This window comes from Gorilla gorilla, chromosome 12, assembly GCF_029281585.2.
Source record: "Gorilla gorilla gorilla isolate KB3781 chromosome 12, NHGRI_mGorGor1-v2.1_pri, whole genome shotgun sequence".
NCBI lineage: Eukaryota > Metazoa > Chordata > Mammalia > Primates > Hominidae > Gorilla > Gorilla gorilla.
The window spans coordinates 20,037,764-20,060,225 of record NC_073236.2 but is presented as its reverse complement, the minus strand read 5'-3'; positions in this window follow the sequence as shown (position 1 = coordinate 20,060,225).

Below are 22,462 nucleotides of genomic sequence, written 5' to 3'. Positions count from 1 at the left end.
GTTCCATTTCCACTCCCGTTCCATTTCCTCTCCCGTTCCATTTCCACTCCCGTTCCATTTCCACACCCGTTCCATTTCCTCTCCCGTTCCATTTCCTCTCCCGTTCCATTTCCACTCCCGTTCCATTTCCTCTCCCGTTCCATTTCCACTCCCGTTCCATTTCCACTCCCGTTCCATTTCCACTCCCGTTCCATTTCCACTCCCGTTCCATTTCCTCTCCCGTTCCATTTCCACTCCCGTTCCATTTCCACTCCCGTTCCATTTCCTCTCCCGTTCCATTTCCACTCCCGTTCCATTTCCACTCCCGTTCCATTTCCACTCCCGTTCCATTTCCACTCCCCTTCCATTTCCACTCCCGTTCCATTTCCACTCCCGTTCCATTTCCACTCCCGTTCCATTTCCACTCCCCTTCCATTTCCACTCCCGTTCCCATTCCACTCCCGTTCCATTTCCACTCCCGTTCCATTTCCACTCCCGTTCCATTTCCACTCCCCTTCCATTTCCACTCCCGTTCCATTTCCACTCCCCTTCCATTTCCACTCCCGTTCCATTTCCACTCCCGTTCCATTTCCACTCCCCTTCCATTTCCACTCCCCTTCCATTTCCAATCCCGTTCCATTTCCACTCCCGTTCCATTTCCACTCCCATTCCCATTCCACTCCCGTTCCATTTCCTCTCCCATTCCATTTCCACTCCCATTCCATTTCCACTCCCATTCCCATTCCACTCCCGTTCCATTTCCACTCCCATTCCATTTCCACTCCCGTTCCATTTCCCCTCCCATTCCATTTCCACTCCCGTTCCATTTCCACTCCCGTTCCATTTCCACTCCCGTTCCATTTCCACTCCCGTTCCATTTCCACTCCCGTTCCATTTCCACTCCCGTTCCATTTCCACTCCCGTTCCATTTCCACTCCCGTTCCATTTCCCCTCCCGTTCCATTTCCACTCCCGTTCCATTTCCACTCCCGTTCCATTTCCACTCCCGTTCCATTTCCACTCCCGTTCCATTTCCACTCCCGTTCCATTTCCTCTCCCGTTCCATTTCCACTCCCGTTCCATTTCCACTCCCGTTCCATTTCCACTCCCGTTCCATTTCCACTCCCGTTCCATTTCCACTCCCGTTCCATTTCCACTCCCGTTCCATTTCCACTCCCGTTCCATTTCCACTCCCGTTCCATTTCCACTCCCGTTCCATTTCCACTCCCCTTCCATTTCCACTCCCGTTCCATTTCCACTCCCTTTCCATTTCCACTCCCGTTCCATTTCCACTCCCCTTCCATTTCCACTCCCGTTCCATTTCCACTTCCGTTCCATTTCCACTCCCGTTCCATTTCCACTCCCGTTCCATTTCCACTCCCCTTCCAATTCCACTCCCGTTCCATTTCCACTCCCCTTCCATTTCCACTCCCGTTCCATTTCCACTCCCGTTCCATTTCCACTCCCCTTCCATTTCCACTCAGGTTCCATTTCCACTCCCGTTCCATTTCCACTCCCGTTCCATTTCCACTCCCATTCCCATTCCACTCCCGTTCCATTTCCTCTCCCGTTCTATTTCCACTCCCGTTCCATTTCCACTCCCATTCCCATTCCACTCCCGTTCCATTTCCACTCCCGTTCCATTTCCTCTCCCATTCCATTTCCACTCCCATTCCATTTCCTCTCCCATTCCATTTCCACTCCCATTCCATTTCCACTCCCATTCCCATTCCACTCCCCTTCCATTTCCACTCCCGTTCCATTTCCACTCCCTTTCCATTTCCACTCCCGTTCCATTTCCACTCCCCTTCCATTTCCACTCCCGTTCCATTTCCACTTCCGTTCCATTTCCACTCCCGTTCCATTTCCACTCCCGTTCCATTTCCACTCCCCTTCCAATTCCACTCCCGTTCCATTTCCACTCCCCTTCCATTTCCACTCCCGTTCCATTTCCACTCCCGTTCCATTTCCACTCCCCTTCCATTTCCACTCAGGTTCCATTTCCACTCCCGTTCCATTTCCACTCCCGTTCCATTTCCACTCCCATTCCCATTCCACTCCCGTTCCATTTCCTCTCCCGTTCTATTTCCACTCCCGTTCCATTTCCACTCCCATTCCCATTCCACTCCCGTTCCATTTCCACTCCCGTTCCATTTCCTCTCCCATTCCATTTCCACTCCCATTCCATTTCCTCTCCCATTCCATTTCCACTCCCATTCCATTTCCACTCCCATTCCCATTCCACTCCCCTTCCATTTCCACTCCCGTTCCATTTCCTCTCCCATTCCATTTCCACTCCCATTCCATTTCCACTCCCATTCCCATTCCACTCCCGTTCCATTTCCACTCCCATTCCATTTCCACTCCCGTTCCATTTCCCCTCCCATTCCATTTCCACTCCCGTTCCATTTCCACTCCCGTTCCATTTCCACTCCCGTTCCATTTCCACTCCCGTTCCATTTCCACTCCCGTTCCATTTCCACTCCCGTTCCATTTCCACTCCCGTTCCATTTCCACTCCCGTTCCATTTCCACTCCCGTTCCATTTCCACTCCCGTTCCATTTCCACTCCCGTTCCATTTCCACTCCCGTTCCATTTCCTCTCCCGTTCCATTTCCACTCCCGTTCCATTTCCACTCCCGTTCCATTTCCACTCCCGTTCCATTTCCACTCCCGTTCCATTTCCTCTCCCGTTCCATTTCCACTCCCGTTCCATTTCCACTCCCGTTCCATTTCCACTCCCGTTCCATTTCCACTCCCGTTCCATTTCCACTCCCGTTCCATTTCCACTCCCGTTCCATTTCCACTCCCGTTCCATTTCCACTCCCGTTCCATTTCCACTCCCGTTCCATTTCCACTCCCGTTCCATTTCCACTCCCGTTCCATTTCCACTCCCGTTCCATTTCCACTCCCGTTCCATTTCCACTCCCCTTCCATTTCCACTCCCGTTCCATTTCCACTCCCCTTCCATTTCCACTCCCGTTCCATTTCCACTCCCCTTCCATTTCCACTCCCGTTCCATTTCCACTTCCGTTCCATTTCCACTCCCGTTCCATTTCCACTCCCGTTCCATTTCCACTCCCCTTCCAATTCCACTCCCGTTCCATTTCCACTCCCCTTCCATTTCCACTCCCGTTCCATTTCCACTCCCGTTCCATTTCCACTCCCCTTCCATTTCCACTCCCGTTCCATTTCCACTCCCGTTCCATTTCCACTCCCGTTCCATTTCCACTCCCATTCCCATTCCACTCCCGTTCCATTTCCTCTCCCGTTCTATTTCCACTCCCGTTCCATTTCCACTCCCATTCCCATTCCACTCCCGTTCCATTTCCACTCCCGTTCCATTTCCACTCCCGTTCCATTTCCCCTCCCATTCCATTTCCACTCCCGTTCCATTTCCACTCACGTTCCATTTCCACTCCCGTTCCATTTCCACTCCCGTTCCATTTCCACTCCCGTTCCATTTCCACTCCCGTTCCATTTCCACTCCCGTTCCATTTCCACTCCCGTTCCATTTCCACTCCCGTTCCATTTCCACTCCCGTTCCATTTCCACTCCCATTCCATTTCCTCTCCCGTTCCATTTCCACTCCCGTTCCATTTCCACTCCCGTTCCATTTCCTCTCCCGTTCCATTTCCACTCCCGTTCCATTTCCACTCCCGTTCCATTTCCACTCCCGTTCCATTTCCACTCCCGTTCCATTTCCACTCCCGTTCCATTTCCACTCCCGTTCCATTTCCACTCCCGTTCCATTTCCACTCCCGTTCCAATTCCACTCCCATTCCCATTCCACTCCCGTTCCATTTCCTCTCCCATTCCATTTCCACTCCCATTCCATTTCCACTCCCGTTCCCATTCCACTCCCGTTCCATTTCCACTCCCGTTCCATTTCCACTCCCGTTCCATTTCCTCTCCCATTCCATTTCCACTCCCATTCCATTTCCACTCCCATTCCCATTCCACTCCCGTTCCATTTCCACTCCCGTTCCATTTCCACTCCCATTCCATTTCCTCTCCCGTTCCATTTCCACTCCCTTTCCATTTCCACTCCCATTCCCATTCCACTCCCATTCCATTTCCACTCCCGTTCCATTTCCACTCCCGTTCCATTTCCACTCCCATTCCATTTCCATTCCATTCCATTCCATTCCATTCCATTCCATTCCATTCCATTCCATTCCATTCCACTGCATTCCATTGCATTCCACTGCATTCCATCCCATTCCATTCCATTGCATTCCATTCTGTTCCGTTCCTTTCCGTTCCGTTCCGTTCCGTTCCGTTCCATTCCATTCCATTCCATTCCATTCCATTGCATTCTACTCGGGTACATTCCTTTCCATTCCATTCCATTCCATTCCATTCCATTCCATTCCATTCCATTTCATTCCATTCCATTCCATTCGATTCCATTCCATTCCATTCCATTCCTTTCCATTCCATTCCATTGAATTCCATTTCATTCCATTCCATTCCATTGAATTCTGTTCCATTCCATTCCATTCCGTTCCATTCCGTTCCGTTCCGTTGCATTCCGTTCCATTCTACTCGGGTTGATTGCATTCTATTCCATTCCATTCCATTCGATTCCATTGAATTCCATTCCACTCCATTCCATTCCATTCGATTCCATTGAATTCCATTCCATTCCATTCCATTCCGTTCCATTCCGTTCCATTCCGTTCCTTTCCGTTCCATTCCATTGAATTCCGTTCCATTGCTTTGAATTCCGTTCCATTCCGTTCCGTTCCGTTCCATTCCGTTCCGTTCCGTTCCATTCCATTCCATTCCATTCCATTCCATTCCATTCCATTCCATTCCATTCCATTCCATTCTACTCGGGTTGATTCCATTGTATTCCATTCCATTCCATTCGAATCCATTCAATTCCATTCCATTCCATTCCATTCCATTCCGTTCTACTCGGGTTCATTCCATTCCATTCCTTTCCGTTCCTTTCCGTTCCATTCCATTCTGTTCCTTTCCATTCCATTCCATTCCATTCCATTCCGTTCTAATCGGATTGATTCCATTCTATTCCCTTCCATTCCATTCCGTTCCGTTCCGTTCCGTTCCATTCCGTTCCCTTGCGTTCTACTGGGGTTGATTCCATTCTATTCCATTCGATTCCATTCGATTCCATTCGATTCCATTCGATTCCATTCGATTCCATTTGATTCCATTGGATTCCATTCCATTCCATTCCATTACATTGCATTCCATTCCATTCAATTCCATTGAATTCCATTCCATTCCATAACATTCCATTGAATTCCGTTCCATTCCATTCCATTCCATTCCATTCCATTCCATTCCGTTCCATTCCATTCCGTTCCATTCCATTCCATTCCATTGAATTCCATTCCATTGAATTCCATTCCATTCCATTCCATTCCATTCCATTGAATTCCATTCCGTTCCGTTCCGTTCCATTCCGTTCCGTTCCGTTCCATTCCATTCCGTTCCATTCCATTGAATTCCGTTCCATTCCATTGAAATCCATTCCATTCCATTCCATTCCATTGAATTCTGTTCCATTCCGTTCCATTCCGTTCCATTCCGTTCCATTCCGTTCTACTAAGGTTGACTCCATTCTATTCCATTCCATTCCATTCGATTCCATTCCATTCCATTCCATTCCGTTCTACTCGGGTTCATTCCATTCCATTCCGTTCCGTTCCATTCCGTTCCATTCCGTTCTGTTCCATTCCGTTCCATTCAGTTCCATTCCATTCCATTCCGTTCTACTCGGTTTGATTCCATTCTATTCCACTCCATTCCGTTCCGTTCCGTTCCGTACCGTTCCGTTCCGTTCCGTTCCACTTGGGTTGATTCCATTCTATTCCATTCCATTCCATTCGATTCCATTCGATTCCATTCGATTCCATTCGTTTCCATTCCATTCCATTCGATTCCATTCCATTCCATTCCATTCAATTCCATTGAATTCCATGCCATTCCATTCCATTCCATTCCATTCCATTCCATTGAATTCCATTGAATTCCTTTCCATTGAATTCCATTCCATTCCATTCCATTCCATTGAATTCCATTCCATTCCACAGAATTCCATTCCATTCCATTCCATAGAATTCCGTTCCATTCCATTCCATTCCATTCCATTGCATTCCATTAGATCCCATTCGATTCCTTTCGATTCCATTCGATTCCATTCTATTCCATTCCATTCCATTCCATTGAATTCCATTCCATTCCATTGAATTCCATTCCATTCCATTGAATTCCATTCCATTCCATTCCATTCCATTCCATTCCATTCCATAGAATTCCATTCCATTCCATTCCATTCCATTGAATTCCGTTCCATTCCATTCCATTGCGTTCCGTTCCGTTCCGTTCCGTTCCGTTGCGTTCCGTTCCGTTCTACTCGGGTTGATTCCATTCTATTCCATTCCATTCCATTAGATTCCATTCGATTCCATTCGATTCCATTCGATTCCATTCTATTCTATTCCATTCCATTGAATTTCATTCCATTCCATTCCATTCCATTCCATTCCATTCCATTCCATTCCATTCCATTCCATTCCATTGAATTCCATTGAATTCCTTTCCATTTAATTCCATTCCATTCCATTCCATTCGATTCCATTCCATTCCATTGAATTCCAATCCATTCCATTCCATTCCATTCCATTCCATTCCATTCCATTGAATTGCAATCCATTCCATTCCATTCCATTCCATTCCATTCCATTCCATTCCGTTCTACTCGGGTTGATTCCATTCTATTGCATTCCATTCCATTCGATTCCATTCCATTCCAATCGATTCCATTCGATTCCATTCGATTCCATTCGATTCCATTCCATTCCATTCCATTGAATTCCATTCCATTCCATTCCATTCCATTCCATTCCATTCTATTCCATTCCATTGAATTCCATTTCATTCCATTCCATTCCATTGAATTCCGTTCCATTCCATTCCATTCCGTTCCGTTCCGTTCCGTTCCGTTCCGTACCGTTGCATTCCTTTCCGTTCTACTCGGGTTGATTCCATTCTATTCCATTCCATTCCATTCGATTCCATTCGATTCCATTCGATTCCATTCCATTCCATTCCATTCCATTCCATTGAAATCCATTCCATTCCATTCCATTCCATTCCATTCCATTCCATTGAATTCCATTGAATTAAATTCCATTTAATTCCATTCCATTCCATTCCATTCGATTCCATTGAATTCCATTTCACTCCATTCCATTCCATTCGATTCCATTGAATTCCATTCCATTCCATTCCATTCCATTGAATTCCGTTCCATTCCTTTGAATTCCGTTCCATTCCGTTCCGTTCCGTTCCATTCCGTTCCGTTCCGTTCCATTCCATTCCATTCCATTCCATTCCATTCCATTCCATTCCATTCCATTCCATTCCATTCCATTCTACTCGGGTTGATTCCATTGTATTCCATTCCATTCCATTCGAATCCATTCCATTCCATTCCATTCCATTCCGTTCTACTCGGGTTCATTCCATTCCATTCCTTTCCGTTCCGTTCCGTTCCATTCCATTCTGTTCCATTCCGTTCCATTCCATTCCATTCCATTCCATTCCGTTCTAATCGGGTTGATACCATTCTATTCCCTGCCATTCCGTTCCGTTCCGTTCCGTTCCGTTCCGTTCCCTTGCGTTCTACTGGGGTTGATTCCATTCTATTCCATTCCATTCCATTCGATTCCATTCGATTCCATTCGATTCCATTCCATTCCATTCCATTCCATTCCATTCCATTCCATTCCATTCCATTGAATTCCGTTCCATACCATTCCGTTCAGTTCCGTTCCGTTCCGTTCCGTTCCATTCCGTTGCGTTCCGTTCCGTTCTACTCGGGTTGATTCCATTCTATTCCATTCCATTCCATTCGATTCCATTCGATTCCATTCGATTCCACTCGATTCCATTCGATTCCATTCCATTCCATTCCATTGAATTCCATTCCATTCCATTCCATTCCATTCCATTCCATTCCATTCCGTGCCATTCCTTTCCATTAAATTCCATTTCATTCCATTCCATTCCATTGAATTCTGTTCCATTCCATTCCATTCCGTTCCGTTCCGTTCCGTTCCGTTCCGTTGCATTGCATTCCGTTCCATTCTACTCGGGTTGATTCCATTCTATTCCATTCCATTCCATTCGATTCCATTCGATTCCATTCGATTCCATTCGATTCCATTCCATTCCATTCCATTGAATTCCATTCCATTCCATTCCATTCCATTCCATTCCATTCCATTCCATTCCATTCCATTCCATTGAATTCCATTGAATTCCATTCCATTTAATTCCATTCAATTCCATTCCATTCGATTCCATTGAATTCCATTCCACTCCATTCCATTCCATTCCATTCCATTGAATTCCATTCCATTCCATTCCATTCCATTGAATTCCGTTCCATTCCATTCCATTCCATTCCGTTCCATTCCGTTCCATTCCGTTCCATTCCGTTCCATTCCATTGAATTCCGTTCCATTCCTTTGAATTCCGTTCCATTCCGTTCCATTCTGTTCCATTCCGTTCCGTTCCGTTCCATTCCATTCCATTCCATTCCATTCCATTCCATTCCATTCCATTCCATTCTACTCGGGTTGATTCCATTGTATTCCATTCCATTCCATTCGAATCCATTCCACTTAATTCCATTCCATTCCATTCCATTCTACTCGGGTTCATTCCATTCCATTCCTTTCCGTTCCGTTCCGTTCCATTCCATTCTGTTCCATTCCGTTCCATTCCATTCCATTCCATTCCATTCCGTTCTAATCGGGTTTATACCATTCTATTCCATTCCATTCCGTTCCGTTCCGTTCCGTTCCGTTCCGTTCCGTTCCCTTCCATTCTACTGGGGTTGATTCCATTCTATTCCATTCCATTCCGTTCGATTCCATTCGATTCCATTCGATTCCATTCGATTCCATTCGATTCCATTCCATTCCATTCCATTCCATTCCATTGAATTCCGTTCCATTCCATTCTGTTCCGTTCCGTTCCGTTCCGTTCCGTTGCGTTCCGTTCCGTTCTACTCGGGTTGATTCCATTCTATTCCATTCCATTCCATTCGATTCCATTCGATTCCATTCGATTCCATTCGATTCCATTCGATTCCATTCCATTCCATTCCATTGAATTCCATTCCATTCCATTCCATTCCATTCCTTTCCATTCCATTGAATTCCATTCCATTCCATTCCATTCCATTCCATTCCATTCCATTCCATTCCATTGAATTCCATTTCATTCCATTCCATTCCATTGAATTCCGTTCCATTCCATTCCATTCCATTCCGTTCCGTTCCGTTCCGTTCCGTTCCGTTGCATTCCGTTCCGTTCTACTCAGGTTGATTCCATTCTATTCCATTCCATTCCATTCGATTCCATTCGATTCCATTCGATTCCATTCGATTCCATTCCATTCCATTCCATTGAATTCCATTCCATTCCATTCCATTCCATTCCATTCCATTCCATTCCATTCCATTCCATTGAATTCCATTGAATTCCGTTCCATTTAATTCCATTCCATTCCATTCAATTCGATTCCATTGAATTCCATTCCACTCCATTCCATTCCATTCGATTCCATTGAATTCCATTCCATTCCATTCCATTCCGTTCCATTCCGTTCCATTCCGTTCCTTTCCGTTCCATTCCATTGAATTCCGTTCCATTCCTTTGAATTCCGTTCCATTCCGTTCCGTTCCATTCCATTCCGTTCCGTTCCGTTCCATTCCATTCCATTCCATTCCATTCCATACCATTCCATTCCATTCCATTCCATTCTACTCGGGTTGATTCCATTGTATTCCATTCCATTCCATTCGAATCCATTCCATTCCATTCCATTCCATTCCATTCCATTCCGTTCTACTCGGGTTCATTCCATTCCAATCCTTTCCGTTCCGTTCCGTTCCATTCCATTCTGTTCCATTCCGTTCCATTCCATTCCATTCCATTCCATTCCGTTCTAATCGGGTTGATTCCATTCTATTCCCTTCCATTCCGTTCCGTTCCGTTCCGTTCCGTTCCGTTCCCTTCCGTTCTACTGGGGTTGATTCCATTCTATTCCATTCCATTCCGTTCGATTCCATTCGATTCCATTCGATTCCATTCGATTCCATTCGATTCCATTCGATTCCATTCCATTCCATTCCATTCCATTCCATTCCATTCCATTGAATTCCATTCCATTCCATACCATTCCATTGAATTCCGTTCCATTCCATTCCATTCCATTCCATTCCATTCCATTCCATTCCATTCCATTGAATTCCATTCCATTGAATTCCATTCCATTCCATTCCATTCCATTCCATTCCATTGAATTCCATTCCGTTCCGTTCCGTTCCATTCCATTCCATTCCATTCCATTCCATTCCATTCTACTCGGGTTGATTCCATTGTATTCCATTCCATTCCATTCGAATCCATTCCATTCCATTCCATTCCATTCCGTTCTACTCGGGTTCATTCCATTCCATTCCTTTCCGTTCCGTTCCGTTCCATTCCGTTCTGTTCCATTCCGTTCCATTCCATTCCATTCCATTCCATTCCATTCCATTCCGTTCTACTCGGGTTCATTCCATTCCATTCCTTTCCGTTCCGTTCCGTTCCATTCCGTTCTGTTCCATTCCGTTCCATTCCATTCCATTCCATTCCATTCCGTTCTAATCGGGTTGATACCATTCTATTCCCTGCCATTCCGTTCCGCTCCGTTCCGTTCCGTTCCCTTGCGTTCTACTGGGGTTGATTCCATTCTATTCCATTCCATTCCATTCGATTCCATTCGATTCCATTCGATTCCATTCGATTCCATTCCATTCCATTCCATTCCATTCCATTCCATTCCATTCCATTCCATTCCATTGAATTCCGTTCCATACCATTCCGTTCAGTTCCGTTCCGTTCCATTCCGCTCCATTCCGTTGCGTTCCGTTCCGTTCTACTCGGGTTGATTCCATTCTATTCCATTCCATTCCATTCGATTCCTTTCGATTCCATTCGATTCCACTCGATTCCATTCGATTCCATTCCATTCCATTCCATTGAATTCCATTCCATTCCATTCCATTCCATTCCATTCCATTCCATTCCATTCCATTCCATTCCATTCCATGCCATTCCATTCCATTAAATTCCATTTCATTCCATTCCGTTCCATTGAATTCCGTTCCATTCCACTCCATTCCGTTCCGTTCCGTTCCGTTCCGTTCCGTTGCATTGCATTCCGTTCCGTTCTACTCGGGTTGATTCCATTCTATTCCATTCCATTCCATTCGATTCCATTCGATTCCATTCGATTCCATTCGATTCCATTCCATTCCATTCCATTGAATTCCATTCCATTCCATTCCATTCCATTCCATTCCATTCCATTCCATTCCATTGAATTCCATTGAATTCCATTCCATTTAATTCCATTCAATTCCATTCCATTCGATTCCATTGAATTCCATTCCACTCCATTCCATTCCATTCCATTCCATTGAATTCCATTCCATTCCATTCTATTCCATTGAATTCCGTTCCATTCGATTCCATTCCATTCCGTTCCATTCCGTTCCATTCCGTTCCATTCCGTTCCATTCCATTGAATTCCGTTCCATTCCTTTGAATTCCGTTCCATTCCGTTCCATTCTGTTCCATTCCGTTCCGTTCCGTTCCATTCCATTCCATTCCATTCCATTCCATTCCATTCCATTCCATTCCATTCCATTCTACTCGGGTTGATTCCATTGTATTCCATTCCATTCCATTCGAATCCATTCCACTTAATTCCATTCCATTCCATTACATTCTACTCGGGTTCATTCCATTCCATTCCTTTCCGTTCCGTTCCGTTCCATTCCATTCTGTTCCATTCCGTTCCATTCCATTCCATTCCATTCCATTCCGTTCTAATCGGGTTGATACCATTCTATTCCATTCCATTCCGTTCCGTTCCGTTCCGTTCCGTTCCGTTCCGTTCCCTTCCATTCTACTGGGTTTGATTCCATTCTATTCCATTCCATTCCGTTCGATTCCATTCGATTCCATTCGATTCCATTCGATTCCATTCGATTCCATTCCATTCCATTCCATTCCATTCCATTGAATTCCGTTCCATTCCATTCTGTTCCGTTCCGTTCCGTTCCGTTCCGTTGCGTTCCGTTCCGTTCTACTCGGGTTGATTCCATTCTATTCCATTCCATTCCATTCGATTCCATTCGATTCCATTCGATTCCATTCGATTCCATTCCATTCCATTCCATTGAATTCCATTCCATTCCATTCCTTTCCATTCCATTGAATTCCATTCCATTCCATTCCATTCCATTCCATTCCATTCCATTGAATTCCATTTCATTCCATTCCATTCCATTGAATTCCTTTCCATTCCATTCCATTCCGTTCCGTTCCGTTCCGTTCCGTTCCGTTCCGTTGCATTCCGTTCCGTTCTACTCGGGTTGATTCCATTCTATTCCATTCCATTCCATTCGATTCCATTCGATTCCATTCGATTCCATTCGATTCCATTCCATTCCATTCCATTGAATTCCATTCCATTCCATTCCATTCCATTCCATTCCATTCCATTCCATTCCATTCCATTCCATTGAATTCCATTGAATTCCGTTCCATTTAATTCCATTCCATTCCATTCAATTCGATTCCATTGAATTCCATTCCACTCCATTCCATTCCATTCGATTCCATTGAATTCCATTCCATTCCATTCCATTCCGTTCCATTCCGTTGCATTCCGTTCCTTTCCGTTCCATTCCATTGAATTCCGTTCCATTGCTTTGAATTCCGTTCCATTAAGTTCCGTTCCATTCCATTCCGTTCCGTTCCGTTCCATTCCATTCCATTCCATTCCATTCCATTCCATTCCATTCCATTCCATTCTACTCGGGTTGATTCCATTGTACTCCATTCCATTCCATTCGAATCCATTCCATTCCATTCCATTCCATTCCATTCCGTTCTACTCGGGTTCATTCCATTCCATTCCTTTCCGTTCCGTTCCGTTCCATTCCATTCTGTTCCATTCCATTCCATTCCATTGAATTCCATTCCGTTGCGTTCCGTTCCATTCCGTTCCGTTCCGTTCCATTCCATTCCGTTCCATTCCATTGAATTCCGTTCCATTCCACTGAAATCCATTCCATTCCTTTCCATTCCATTGAATTCCGTTCCTTTCCGTTCCATTCCGTTCCATTCCGTTCCATTCCGTTCTACTCAGGTTGACTCCATTCTATTCCATTCCATTCCATTCGATTCCATTCCATTCCATTCCATTCCATTCTACTCGGGTTGATTCCATTGTATTCCATTCCATTCCATTCGAATCCTTTCCACTTAATTCCATTCCATTCCATTCCATTCTACTCGGGTTCATTCCATTCCATTCCTTTCCGTTCCGTTCCGTTCCATTCCATTCTGTTCCATTCCGTTCCATTCCATTCCATTCCATTCCATTCCGTTCTAATCGGGTTGATACCATTCTATTCCATTCCATTCCGTTCCGTTCCGTTCCGTTCCGTTCCGTTCCGTTCCCTTCCATTCTACTGGGGTTGATTCCATTCTATTCCATTCCATTCCGTTCGATTCCATTCGATTCCATTCGATTCCATTCTATTCCATTCGATTCCATTCCATTCCATTCCATTCCATTCCATTGAATTCCGTTCCATTCCATTCTGTTCCGTTCCGTTCCGTTCCGTTCCGTTGCGTTCCGTTCCGTTCTACTCGGGTTGATTCCATTCTATTCCATTCCATTCCATTCGATTCCATTCGATTCCATTCGATTCCATTCGATTCCATTCGATTCCATTCCATTCCATTCCATTGAATTCCATTCCATTCCATTCCATTCCATTCCATTCCATTCCATTCCATTCCATTCCATTCCATTCCATTGAATTCCATTTCATTCCATTCCATTCCATTGAATTCCGTTCCATTCCATTCCATTCCGTTCCGTTCCGTTCCGTTCCGTTCCGTTGCATTCCGTTCCGTTCTACTCGGGTTGATTCCATTCTATTCCATTCCATTCCATTCGATTCCATTCGATTCCATTCGATTCCATTCGATTCCTTTCCATTCCATTCCATCGAATTCCATTCCATTCCATTCCATTCCATTCCATTCCATTCCATTCCATTCCATTCCATTGAATTCCATTGAATTCCGTTCCATTTAATTCCATTCCATTCCATTCAATTCGATTCCATTGAATTCCATTCCACTCCATTCCATTCCATTCGATTCCATTGAATTCCATTCCATTCCATTCCATTCCGTTCCATTCCGTTCCATTCCGTTCCTTTCCGTTCCATTCCATTGAATTCCGTTCCATTCCTTTGAATTCCGTTCCATTCCGTTCCGTTCCATTCCATTCCGTTCCGTTCCGTTCCATTCCATTCCATTCCATTCCATTCCATTCCATTCCATTCTACTCGGGTTGATTCCATTGTATTCCATTCCATTCCATTCGAATCCATTCCATTCCATTCCATTCCATTCCATTCCATTCCATTCCATTCCGTTCTACTCGGGTTCATTCCATTCCATTCCTTTCCGTTCCGTTCCGTTCCATTCCATTCTGTTCCATTCCGTTCCATTCCATTCCATTCCATTCCATTCCGTTCTAATCGGGTTGATTCCATTCTATTCCCTTCCATTCCGTTCCGTTCCGTTCCGTTCCGTTCCGTTCCGTTCCCTTCCGTTCTACTGGGGTTGATTCCATTCTATTCCATTCCATTCCATTCGATTCCATTCGATTCCATTCGATTCCATTCGATTCCATTCGATTCCATTCGATTCCATTCCATTCCATTCCATTCCATTCCATTCCATTCCATTGAATTCCATTCCATTCCATACCATTCCATTTAATTCCGTTCCATTCCATTCCATTCCATTCCATTCCATTCCATTCCATTCCATTCCATTCCATTGAATTCCATTCCATTGAATTCCATTCCATTCCATTCCATTCCATTCCATTCCATTCCATTGAATTCCATTCCGTTCCGTTCCGTTCCATTCCATTCCATTCCATTCCATTCCATTCCATTCCATTCCATTCCATTCCATTCCATTCCATTCCATTCTACTCGGGTTGATTCCATTGTATTCCATTCCATTCCATTCGAATCCATTCCATTCCATTCCATTCCATTCCGTTCTACTCGGGTTCATTCCATTCCATTCCTTTCCGTTCCGTTCCGTTCCATTCCATTCTGTTCCATTCCGTTCCATTCCATTCCATTCCATTCCATTCCGTTCTAATCGGGTTGATACCATTCTATTCCCTGCCATTCCGTTCCGTTCCGTTCCGTTCCGTTCCCTTGCGTTCTACTGGGGTTGATTCCATTCTATTCCATTCCATTCCATTCGATTCCATTCGATTCCATTCGATTCCATTCGATTCCATTCCATTCCATTCCATTCCATTCTATTCCATTCCATTCCATTCCATTGAATTCCGTTCCATACCATTCCGTTCAGTTCCGTTCCGTTCCATTCCGTTCCATTCCGTTGCGTTCCGTTCCGTTCTACTCGGGTTGATTCCATTCTATTCCATTCCATTCCATTCGATTCCTTTCGATTCCATTCGATTCCACTCGATTCCATTCGATTCCATTCCATTCCATTCCATTGAATTCCATTCCATTCCATTCCATTCCATTCCATTCCATTCCATTCCATGCCATTCCATTCCATTAAATTCCATTTCATTCCATTCCATTCCATTGAATTCCGTTCCATTCCATTCCATTCCGTTCCGTTCCGTTCCATTCCGTTCCGTTGCATTGCATTCCGTTCCGTTCTACTTGGGTTGATTCCATTCTATTCCATTCCATTCCATTCGATTCCATTCGATTCCATTCGATTCCATTCGATTCCATTCCATTCCATTCCATTGAATTCCATTCCATTCCATTCCATTCCATTCCATTCCATTCCATTCCATTCCATTCCATTCCATTCCATTGAATTCCATTGAATTCCATTCCATTTAATTCCATTCAATTCCATTCCATTCGATTCCATTGAATTTCATTCCACTCCATTCCATTCCATTCCATTCCATTGAATTCCATTCCATTCCATTCCATTCCATTCCGTTCCATTCCGTTCCATTCCGTTCCATTCCGTTCCATTCCATTGAATTCCGTTCCATTCCTTTGAATTCCGTTCCATTCCGTTCCATTCTGTTCCATTCCGTTCCGTTCCGTTCCATTCCATTCCATTCCATTCCATTCCATTCCATTCCATTCCATTCCATTCCATTCTACTCGGGTTGATTCCATTGTATTCCATTCCATTCCATTCGAATCCATTCCACTTAATTCCATTCCATTCCATTCCATTCTACTCGGGTTCATTCCATTCCATTCCTTTCCGTTCCGTTCCGTTCCATTCCATTCTGTTCCATTCCGTTCCATTCCATTCCATTCCATTCCATTCCGTTCTAATCGGGTTGATACCATTCTATTCCATTCCATTCCGTTCCGTTCCGTTCCGTTCCGTTCCCTTCCATTCTACTGGGGTTGACTCCATTCTATTCCATTCCATTCCATTCGATTCCATTCGATTCCATTCCATTCCATTCCATTCCATTCCATTGAATTCCGTTCCATTCCATTCTGTTCCGTTCCGTTCCGTTCCGTTCCGTTGCGTTCCGTTCCGTTCTACTCGGGTTGATTCCATTCTATTCCATTCCATTCCATTCGATTCCATTCGATTCCATTCGATTCCATTCGATTCCATTCGATTCCATTCCATTCCATTCCATTGAATTCCATTCCATTCCATTCCATTCCATTCCTTTCCATTCCATTGAATTCCATTCCATTCCATTCCATTCCATTCCATTCCATTCCATTGAATTCCATTTCATTCCATTCCATTCCATTGAATTCCTTTCCATTCCATTCCATTCCGTTCCGTTCCGTTCCGTTCCGTTCCGTTCCGTTGCATTCCGCTCCGTTCTACTCGGGTTGATTCCATTCTATTCCATTCCATTCCATTCGATTCCATTCGATTCCATTCGATTCCATTCGATTCCATTCCATTCCATTCCATTGAATTCCATTCCATTCCATTCCATTCCATTCCATTCCATTCCATTCCATTCCATTCCATTCCATTCCATTCCATTGAATTCCATTGAATTCCGTTCCATTTAATTACATTCCATTCCATTCAATTCGATTCCATTGAATTCCATTCCACTCCATTCCATTCCATTCGATTCCATTGAATTCCATTCCATTCCATTCCATTCCGTTCCATTCCGTTCCATTCCGTTCCTTTCCGTTCCATTCCATTGAATTCCGTTCCATTCCTTTGAATTCCGTTCCATTCCGTTCCGTTCCATTCCATTCCGTTCCGTTCCGTTCCATTCCATTCCATTCCATTCCATTCCATTCCATTCCATTCCATTCCATTCTACTCGGGTTGATTCCATTGTATTCCATTCCATTCCATTCGAATCCATTCCATTCAATTCCTTTCCATTCCATTCCGTTCTACTCGGGTTCATTCCATTCCATTCCTTTCCGTTCCGTTCCGTTCCATTCCATTCTGTTCCATTCCGTTCCATTCCATTCCATTCCATTCCATTCCGTTCTAATCGGGTTTATTCCATTCTATTCCCTTCCATTCCGTTCCGTTCCGTTCCGTTCCGTTCCGTTCCGTTCCCTTCCGTTCTACTGGGGTTGATTCCATTCTATTCCATTCCATTCCATTCGATTCCATTCGATTCCATTCGATTCCATTCGATTCCATTCGATTCCATTCTATTCCATTCCATTCCATTCCATTCCATTCCATTCCATTGAATTCCATTCCATTCCATACCATTCCATTGAATTCCGTTCCATTCCATTCCATTCCATTCCATTCCATTCCATTCCATTCCATTCCACTGAATTCCATTCCATTGAATTCCATTCCATTCCATTCCATTCCATTCCATTCCATTCCATTCCATTCCATTCCATTCCATTGAATTCCATTCCGTTCCGTTCCGTTCCATTCCGTTCCGTTCCGTTCCATTCCTTTCCGTTCCATTCCATTGAATTCCGTTCCATTCCACTGAAATCCATTCCATTCCTTTCCATTCCATTGAATTCCGTTCCTTTCCGTTCCATTCCGTTCCATTCCGTTCCATTCCGTTCTACTCAGGTTGACTCCATTCTATTCCATTCCATTCCATTCGATTCCATTCCATTCCATTCCGTTCTACTCGGGTTCATTCCATTCCATTCCGTTCTGTTCCATTCCACTGAATTCCATTCCATTGAATTCCATTCCATTCCATTCCATTGAATTCCATTCCACTCCATTCCATTCCATTCCATTCCATTGAATTCCATTCCATTCCATTCCATAGAATTCCGTTCCATTCCATTCCATTCCATTCCATTCCATTAGATCCCATTCGATTCCATTCGATTCCATTCGATTCCATTCTATTCCATTCCATTCCATTCCATTGAATTCCATTCCATTCCATTCCATTCCATTCCATTCAATTGAATTCCATTCCATTCCATTCCATTCCATTCCATTCCATTCCATTGAATTCCATTCCATTCCATTCCATTCCATTCCACTCCATTCCATTCCACTCCACTCCACACCACTCCACTCCACTCCACTCCACCCAACTCCACTCCATTCCATTCCATTCCATTCCATTGAATTTCATTGAATTCCATTCCATTGAATTCCATTCCGTTCCGTTCCATTCCGTTCCGTTCCGTTCCGCTCTACTCGGGTTGATTCCATTCTATTCCATTCCATTCCATTCGATTCCATTCAATTCCATTCGATCTCATTCGATTCCATTCCATTCCATTCCATTCCATTCCATTCCATTCCATTCTATTCTATTGAATTCCATTCCATTCCATTCCATTCCATTCCATTCCGCTCCGCTAGGCTCCGCTCCGCTCCCTTCCGTTCCTTTCCGTTCCTTTCTCCTCGGGTTCATTCCATTCCGTTCTGTTCCGTTCCGTTCCGTTCCGTTCTACTCGGGTTGATTCCATTCCATTCCATTCCATTCCATTCCATTCCATTCCATTCCATTCCACTCGGGTTGATCATTCCATTCCTTTCCGTTTCGTTCCGTTCTGTTCCGTTCCGTTCCGTTCTACTCGGGTTGATTCCATTCTATTCCATTCCATTCCATTCCATTCCATTCCATTCCATGGAATTCCATTCCATTGAATTCCATTCCATTCCATTCCATTCGATTCCATTGAATTCCATTCCACTCCATTCCATTCCATTCGATTCCATTGAATTCCATTCCATTCCATTCCATTCCATTCCATTCCATTCCATTCCATTCCATTCCATTCCATTCCGTTCTACTCGGGTTGATTCCATTCTATTCCATTCCATTCCATTCGATTCCATTCGATTCCAATCGATTCCATTCGATTCCATTCGATTCCATTCCATTCCATTCCATTGAATTCCATTCCATTCCATTCCATTGAGTTCCATTCCACTCCATTCCATTCCATTCCATTCCATTCCATTCCATTCCATTCCATTCCATTCCATTGAATTCCATTCCATTCCATTCCATTCCATTCCGTTCCATTCCACTCCATTCCATTCCACTCCACTCCACACCACTCCACTCCACTCCACTCCACTCCACTCCACTCCATTCCATTCCATTCCATTCCATTAAATTTCATTGAATTCCATTCCATAGAATTCCGTTCCGTTCCGTTCCGTTCCGTTCCGTTCCGCTCTACTCGGGTTGATTCCATTCTATTCCATTCCATTCCATTCGATTCCATTCGATTCCATTCGATCTCATTCGATTCCATTCCATTCCATTCCATTCTATTCTATTGAATTCCATTCCATTCCATTCCATTCCATTCCGCTCCGCTAGGCTCCGCTCCGCTCCGTTCCGTTCCTTTCCGTTCCTTTCTCCTCGGGTTATTTCCATTCCGTTCCGTTCCGTTCCATTCCGTTCCGTTCCGTTCTACTCGGGTTGATTCCATTCTATTCCATTCCATTCCATTCCATTCCATTCCATTCCATTCCACTCGGGTTGATCATTCCATTCCTTTCCGTTTCGTTCCGTTCTGTTCCGTTCCGTTCCGTTCTGCTCGGGTTGATTCCATTCTATTCCATTCCATTCCATTCCATTCCATTCCATTCCATTGAATTCCATTCCATTGAATTCCATTCCATTCCATTCCATTAAATTCGATTCCATTGAATTCCATTCCACTCCATTCCATTCCATTCGATTCCATTGAATTCCATTCCATTCCATTCCATTCCATTCCATTCCATTCCATTCCATTCCATTCCATTCCATTCCGTTCTACTCGGGTTGATTCCATTCTATTCCATTCCATTCCATTCGATTCCATTCGATTCCAATCGATTCCATTCGATTCTATTCGATTCGATTCCATTCCATTACATTGAATTCCATTCCATTCCATTCCATTCCATTCCATTCCATTCCATTCCATTGAATTCCATTCCATTCCATTCTATTCCATTCCGTTCCATTCCACTCCACTCCATTCCACTCCACTCCACACCACTCCACTCCACTCCACTCCACTCCACTCCATTACATTCCATTCCATTCAATTGAATTTCATTGAATTCCATTCCATTGAATTCCATTCCGTTCCGTTCCATTCCGTTCCGTTCCATTCCGCTCTACTCAGGTTGATTCCATTCTATTCCATTCCATTCCATTCGATTCCATTCGATTCCATTCGATCTCATTTGATTCCATTCCATTCCATTCCATTCCATTCCATTTCATTCTATTCTATTGAATTCCTTTCCATTCCATTCCATTCCATTCCGCTCTGCTAGGCTCCGCTCCGCTGCATTCCGTTCCTTTCCGTTCCTTTCTCCTCGGGTTCATTCCATTCCGTTCCGTTCCTTTCCGTTCCGTTCCGTTCCGTTCCGTTCCGTTCCATTCCGTTCCGTTCTACTCGGGTTGATTCCATTCTATTCCATTCCATTCCATTCCATTCCATTCCATTCCATTCCACTCGGGTTGATCATTCCATTCCGTTCCGTTTCGTTCCGTTCCGTTCCGTTCCGTTCCGTTCTACTCGGGTTGATTCCATTCTATTCCATTCCATTCCATTCCATTGAATTCCATTGAATACCATTCCATTGAATTCCATTCCATTCCATTCCATTGAATTCCATTCCATTCCATTCCATTCCATTCCATTCCATTCCATTCCATTCCATTCCATTCCATTGAATTCCATTCCATTCCATTCCATTCCATTCCATTCCATTGAATTCCATTTCATTCCATTCCATTCCATTGAATTCCGTTCCATTCCATTCCATTCTGTTCCGTTCCGTTCCGTTCCGTTCCGTTCCGTTGCATTCCGTTCCGTTCTACTCGGGTTGATTCCATTGAATTCCATTCCATTCCATTCGATTCCATTCGATTCCATTCGATTCCATTAGATTCCATTCCATTCCATTCCATTCCATTCCATTCCATTCCATTCCATTCCATTCCATTGAATTCCATTGAATTCCATTCCATTTAATTCCATTCCATTCCAATCCATTCGATTCCATTGAATTCCATTCCACTCCATTCCATTCCGTTCGATTCCATTGAATTCCATTCCATTCCATTCCATTCCATTGAATTCCATTCCATTCCATTCCATTCCATTCCATTCCATTCCATTCCATTCTACTCGGGTTGATTCCATTGTATTCCATTCCATTCCATTCGAATCCATTCCATCCCAATCCATTCCATTCCATTCCATTCTACTCGGGTTCATTCCATTCCATTCCTTTCCGTTCCGTTCCGTTCTATTCGATTCTGTTCCATTCCGTTCCATTCCATTAAATTCCATTCCATTCCGTTCTAATCGGGTCGATTCCATTCTATTCCCTTCCATTCCGTTCCGTTCCGTTCCGTTCCGTTCCGTTGCATTCCGTTCCGTTCTACTCGGGTTGATTCCATTCTATTCCATTCCATTCCATTCGATTCCATTCGATTCCATTCGATTCCATTAGATTCCATTCCATTCCATTACATTGAATTCCATTCCATTCCATTGCATTCCATTCCATTCCATTCCATTCCATTGTATTCCATTGAATTCCATTCCATTTAATTCCATTCCATTCCATTCCATTCCATTCCATTCCATTGAATTCCATTCCACTCCATTCCATTCCATTCGATTCCATTGAATTTCATTCCATTCCATTCAATTCCATTGAATTCCATTCCATTCCATTCCATTCCATTCCGTTCCATTCCGTTCCATTCCGTTCCATTCCGTTCCATTCCATTGAATTCCGTTCCATTCCTTTGAATTCCGTTCCATTCCATTCTGTTCCGTTCCATTCCGTTCCGTTCCATTCCATTCCATTCCATTCCATTCCATTCCATTCCATTCCATTCCATTCTACTCG